This window comes from Vespa crabro, chromosome 3 (assembly GCF_910589235.1).
Source record: "Vespa crabro chromosome 3, iyVesCrab1.2, whole genome shotgun sequence".
Taxonomy (NCBI): Eukaryota; Metazoa; Arthropoda; class Insecta; order Hymenoptera; family Vespidae; genus Vespa; species Vespa crabro.
The window spans coordinates 3,079,098-3,086,597 of NC_060957.1; positions in this window are offsets into that span (position 1 = coordinate 3,079,098).

A 7,500-nucleotide genomic window follows, 5' to 3' on the forward strand; every position below is an offset into this window, starting at 1 on the left:
CTATTGTTATGACTATTCTTGTTATAATTAATAATATTATTATTCATGTTATTATTATTATTATTATTGTTATTTTTATTATTATTACTCTTTCATTATTATTCTTATTATTAATAATATTATTATTATTATTATTATTATTATTATTATTACTATTATTATTATTATTATTATTATTATTATTATTATTATTATTCTTTATAATATTATTCTTGTTTTTAATATTATTATTATTATATTTATTATTCTTGTTACTTTTACTAATATTATATCTATTTTTGTTATTATTATTCTTTTTAATAATATTATTATTATTGTTACTATTATTATTGTTATCGTTATTATTATTGTTTTTATTATTGTTATAGTTATTGTTATTGTTATTGTAATTGTTAATGTTACTGTTATTGTTATTGTTATTGTTATTGTTATTGTTATTGTTATTGTTATTGTTATTGTTATTGTTATTGTTATTGTTATTGTTATTGTTATTGTTATTGTTATTGTTATTGTTATTGTTATTGTTATTGTTATTGTTTTTGTTATTGTTATTAATATTATTGTTATTATTATAATTAATATTATTATTTTTATTATTATTCTTGTTATTCTTATTCTTGTTATTACCATTATTATTGTAACTATTGTTATGACTATTCTTGTTATAATTTATAATATTATTATTCATGTTATTATTATTATTATTATTGTTATTTTTATTATTATTACTCTTTCATTATTATTCTTATTATTAATATTATTATTATTATTATTATTATTATTATTACTATTATTATTATTATTATTATTATTATTCTTTATAATATTATTCTTGTTTTTAATATTATTATTATTATATTTATTATTCTTGTTACTCTTATTAATATTATATCTATATTTGTTATTATTATTCTTTTTATTAATATTATTATTATTGTTACTATTATTATTGTTATCGTTATTATTATTGTTATTATTATTGTTATTGATATTGTTATTGATATTGTTATTGTTATTGTTATTGTTATTGATATTGTTATTGTTATTGAAATTGTTATTGTTATTGTTATTGTTATTGTTATTGTTATTGTTATTATTCTTGTTATTATTATTATTATTATTGATATTATTATTATTGTTATTGTTATTGTTATTGTTATTGCTATTAATATTACTGTTATTATTATAATTATTATTATTATTTTTATTATTATTCTTGTTATTCTTATTCTTGTTATTATCATTATTATTGTAACTATTGTTATGACTACTCTTGTTATTATTAATAATATTATTATTCATGTTATTATTATTATTATTCTTGTTATTTTTATTATTATTACTCTTTCATTATTTTTCTTATTATTATTATTATTATTATTATTATTATAATTATTATTATTATTATTTATATTATTGATAATATTCTTTTTATTATTTTCTTGATATTATTATTCATGTCACTGCTATTATTATTGTTATTATTATTAATCTTGTTAATATTATTATTATTATTATTATTATACTTGAAAATATTATTCTTGTTATTACCATTATTATTGTAACTATTGTTATGAGTACTCTTGTTATTATTAATAATATTATTATTCATGTTATTATAATTATTATTCTTGTTATTTTTATTATTATAACTCTTTCATTATTTTTCTTATTATTATTATTATTATTATTATTATTATTATTATTATTATTATTATTCTTGATAATATTATTCTTGATATTAATATTAATATTATTATATTTATTATTCTTCTTACTTTTATTAATATTATATATATTATTGTTATTATTATTCTTTTTATTAATATAATTATTATTGTTACTATTATTATTGTTATCGATACTATTAATGTTATTATTATTGTTATTGTTATTGTTATTAATATTATTGTTATTATTATAATTAATATTATTATTTTTATTATTATTCTTGTTATTCTTATTCTTCTTATTCTTATTCTTGTTATTACTATTATTATTGTAACTATTGTTATGACTATTCTTGTTATAATTAATAATATTATTATTCATGTTATTATTATTATTATTATTGTTATTTTTATTATTATTACTCTTTCATTATTATTCTTATTATTAATATTATTATTATTATTATTATTATTATTATTATTATTATTATTATTATTATTCTTCATAATATTATTCTTGTTTTTAATATTATTATTATTATATTTATTATTCTTGTTACTTTTATTAATATTATATCTATTTTTGTTATTATTATTCTTTTTATTAATATTATTATTATTGTTACTATTATTATTGTTATCGTTATTATTATTGTTATTATTATTGTTATTGCTATTGTTTTTGTTACTGTTATTGTTATTGTTATTGTTATTGTTTTTGTTATTGTTATAATTATTGTTATTGTTATTGTAATTGTTATTGTTACTGTTATTGTTATTGTTATTGTTATTGTTATTGTTATTGTTATTGTTATTGTTATTGTTATTGTTATTGTTATTGTTACTGTTACTGTTATTGTTATCATTATTATTATTATTGTTATTATTATTCTTGTTATTATTATTATTATTATTATTATTATTAATACTCTTTTTATTATTAATCTTGCTATTATTATTGTAATTATACTAGTTATTATGAACCTTGTTATTATATTTATTATTATTATTATTGTTATTATTATACGTGTAATTATTATTCTTGTTATTATCATTCTTGTTATTATTCTCATAATAATTACTATTATTATCATACTTCCTATTATTATTCTTGTTCTTATTATTATTATTATTATTATTATTCTTGTTATTATTATTCCCTTCACTACTATTGATATTGCTATTATTATTAATCTTGTTATTATTATGATTATTCTTTTTACTATTATTATTAGTATATCTATTTTTGTCATTATTATTCTTGTTATTATTATTATAATTATTGATATTATTAGTATTGTTATTGTTATTGTTATTGTTATTGTTATCATTATTATTGTTATTGTTATTGTTATTGTTATTAATATTATTGTTATTATTATAATTAATATTATTATTTTTATTATTATTCTTGTTATTCTTATTCTTGTTATTACCATTATTATTGTAACTATTGTTATGAGTACTCTTGTTATTATTTATAATATTATTATTCATGTTATTATTATTATTATTATTGTTATTTTTATTATTATTACTCTTTCATTATTATTCTTATTATTAATATTATTATTATTATTATTATTATTATTATTATTATTATTATTATTATTATTCTTCATAATATTATTCTTGTTTTTAATATTATTATTATTATATTTATTATTCTTGTTACTTTTATTAATATTATATCTATTTTTGTTATTATTATTCTTTTTATTAATATTATTATTATTGTTACTATTATTATTGTTATCGTTATTATTATTGTTATTATTATTGTTATTGCTATTGTTTTTGTTACTGTTATTGTTATTGTTATTGTTATTGTTTTTGTTATTGTTATAATTATTGTTATTGTTATTGTAATTGTTATTGTTACTGTTATTGTTATTGTTATTGTTATTGTTATTGTTATTGTTATTGTTATTGTTATTGTTATTCTTATTGTTATTGTTACTGTTACTGTTATTGTTATCATTATTATTATTATTGTAATTATTATTCTTGTTATTATTATTATTATTATTATTATTGTTAATACTCTTTTTTTATTATTCTTGCTATTGTTATTGTAATTATAATAGTTATTATGAACCTTGTTATTATATTAATTATTATTATTATTATTGTTATTATTATACGTGTAATTATTATTCTTGTTATTATCATTCTTGTTATTATTCTCATAATAATTATTATTATTATCATACTTCCTATTATTATTCTTGTTCTTCTTCTTATTATTATTATTATTATTCTTGTTACTATTATTATTAGTATATCTATTATTGTCATTATTATTCTTGTTATTATTATTATTATTGATATTATTATTATTGTTATTGTTATTGTTATTGTTATTGTTATTGTTATTGTTATTGTTATTTTTATGGTTATTGTTATTATTATTGTTCTTGTTATTGATATTGTTATTGTTATTGTTATTGTTATTGTTATTGTTATTGTTATTGTTATTGTTATTGTTTTTGTTATTGTTATTGTTATTGTTATTGTTATTGTTATTGTTATTGTTATTGTTATTGTTATTGTTATTGTTATTTTTATGGTTATTATTATTGTTCTTGTTAATGTTATTTTTATTGATATTGTTATTGTTATTGTAATTGTTATTGTTATTGTTATTGTTATTATTGTTATTATTATTATTAATATTATTATTTTTATTATTATTCTTGTTATTCTTATTCTTGTTATTCTTATTCTTGTTATTCTTATTCTTGTTATTATTAATAATATTATTACTCATGTTATTATTATTATTATTATTGTTATTTTTATTATTATTACTCTTTCATTATTATTCTTATTATTATTATTATTATTATTATTATTATTATTATTATTATTATTATTATTATTATTATTATTATTCTTGATAATATTATTCTTGATATTAATATTATTATTATTATATTTATTATTCTTGTTACTTTTATTAATATTATATCTATTTATGTTATTATTATTCTTTTTATTAATATTATTATTATTGTTACTATTATTATTGTTATCGTTATTATTATTGTTATTATTATTGTTATTGTTATTGTTTTTGTTACTGTTATTGTTATTGTTATTGTTATTGTTTTTGTTATTGTTATTGTTATTGTTATTGTTATTGTTATTGTTATTTTTATTGTTATTGTTACTGTTACTGTTATTGTTATCATTATTATTATTATTGTAATTATTATTCTTGTTATTATTATTATTATTATTATTGTTAATACTCTTTTTTTATTATTCTTGCTATTGTTATTGTAATTATAATAGTTATTATGAACCTTGTTATTATATTAATTATTATTATTATTATTGTTATTATTATACTTGTAATTATTATTCTTGTTATTATCATTCTTGTTATTATTCTCATAATAATTATTATTATTATCATACTTCCCATTATTATTCTTGTTCTTCTTATTATTATTATTATTATTATTCTTGTTATTATTATTCCCGTTACTACTATTAATATTGTTATTATTATTAATCTTTTTAATATTATTATTATTATTATTATTATTCTTGTTACTATTATTATTAGTATATCTATTATTGTCATTATTATTCTTGTTATTATTATTATTATTGATATTATTATTATTGTTATTGTTATTGTTATTGTTATTGTTATTGTTATTGTTATTGTTATTTTTATGGTTATTGTTATTATTATTGTTCTTGTTATTGATATTGTTATTGTTATTGTTATTGTTATTGTTATTGTTATTGTTATTGTTATTGTTATTGTTATTGTTATTGTTATTGTTATTATTATTATTATTGTTAATATTCTTTTTATTATTATTCTTGATATTATTATTCATGTCACTGCTATTATTATTGTTATTATTATTAATCTTGATAATATTATTATTATTATTATTATTATACTTGCAAATATTATTCTTGTTAGTACCATTATTATTGTAACTATTGTTATGAGTACTCTTGTTATTATTAATAATATTATTATTCATGTTATTATTATTATTATTCTTGTTATTTTTATTATTATTACTCTTTCATTATTTTTCTTATTATTATTATTATTATTATTATTATTATTATTATTATTATTATTATTATTATTATTATTATTATTCTTGATAATATTATTCTTGATATTAATATTATTATTATTATATTTATTATTCTTGTTACTTTTATTAAAATTATATCTATTATTGTTATTATTATTCTTTTTATTAATATAATTATTATTGTTACTATTATTATTGTTATCGATACTATTAATGTTATTATTATTGTTATTGTTATTGTTATTAATATTATTGTTATTATTATAATTAATATTATTATTTTTATTATTATTCTTGTTATTCTTATTCTTGTTATTCTTATTCTTGTTATTACTATTATTATTGTAACTATTGTTATGACTATTCTTGTTATAATTAATTATATTATTTTTCATGTTATTATTATTATTATTATTGTTATTTTTATTATTATTACTCTTTCATTATTATTCTTATTATTAATATTATTATTATTATTATCATTATTATTATTATTATTATTATTATTATTATTATTATTATTATTATTATTATTATTCTTCATAATATTATTCTTGTTTTTAATATTATTATTATTATATTTATTATTCTTGTTACTTTTATTAATATTATATCTATTATTGTTATTATTATTCTTTTTATTAATATAATTATTATTGTTACTATTATTATTGTTATCGATACTATTAATGTTATTATTATTGTTATTGTTATTGTTATTAATATTATTGTTATTATTATAATTAATATTATTATTTTTATTTTTATTCTTGTTATTCTTATTCTTCTTATTCTTATTCTTGTTATTACTATTATTATTGTAACTATTGTTATGACTATTCTTGTTATAAATAATAATATTATTTTTCATGTTATTATTATTATTATTATTGTTATTTTTATTATTATTACTCTTTCATTATTATTCTTATTATTAATATTATTATTATTATTATTATTATTATTATTATTATTATTATTATTATTATTCTTCATAATAATATTCTTGTTTTTAATATTATAATTATTATATTTATTATTCTTGTTACTTTTATTAATTTTATGTCTATTTTTGTTATTATTATTCTTTTCATTAATATAATTATTATTGTTACTATTATTATTGTTATCGTTATTATTATTGTTATTATTATTGTTATTGCTATTGTTTTTGTTACTGTTATTGTTATTGTTATTGTTATTGTTTTTGTTATTGTTATAGTTATTGTTATTGTTATTGTAATTGTTATTGTTACTGTTATTTTTATTGTTATTGTTATTGTTATTGTTATTGTTATTGTTATTGTTATTGTTATTGTTATTGTTATTGTTATTTTTATTGTTATTGTTACTGTTACTGTTATTGTTATCATTATTATTATTATTGTTATTATTATTCTTGTTATTATTATTATTATTATTATTATTGTTAATACTCTTTTTATTATTAATCTTGCTATTGTTATTGTAATTATACTAGTTATTATGAACCTTGTTATTATATTTATTATTATTATTATTATTGTTATTATTATACGTGTAATTATTATTCTTGTTATTATCATTCTTGTTATTCTTCTCATAATAATTATTATTATTATCATACTTCCTATTATTATTCTTGTTCTTATTTTTATTATTATTATTATTATTCTTGTTACTATTATTATTAGTATATCTATTTTTGTCATTATTATTCTTGTTATAATTATTATTATTATTGATATTATTATTATTGTTATTGTTATTGTTATTGT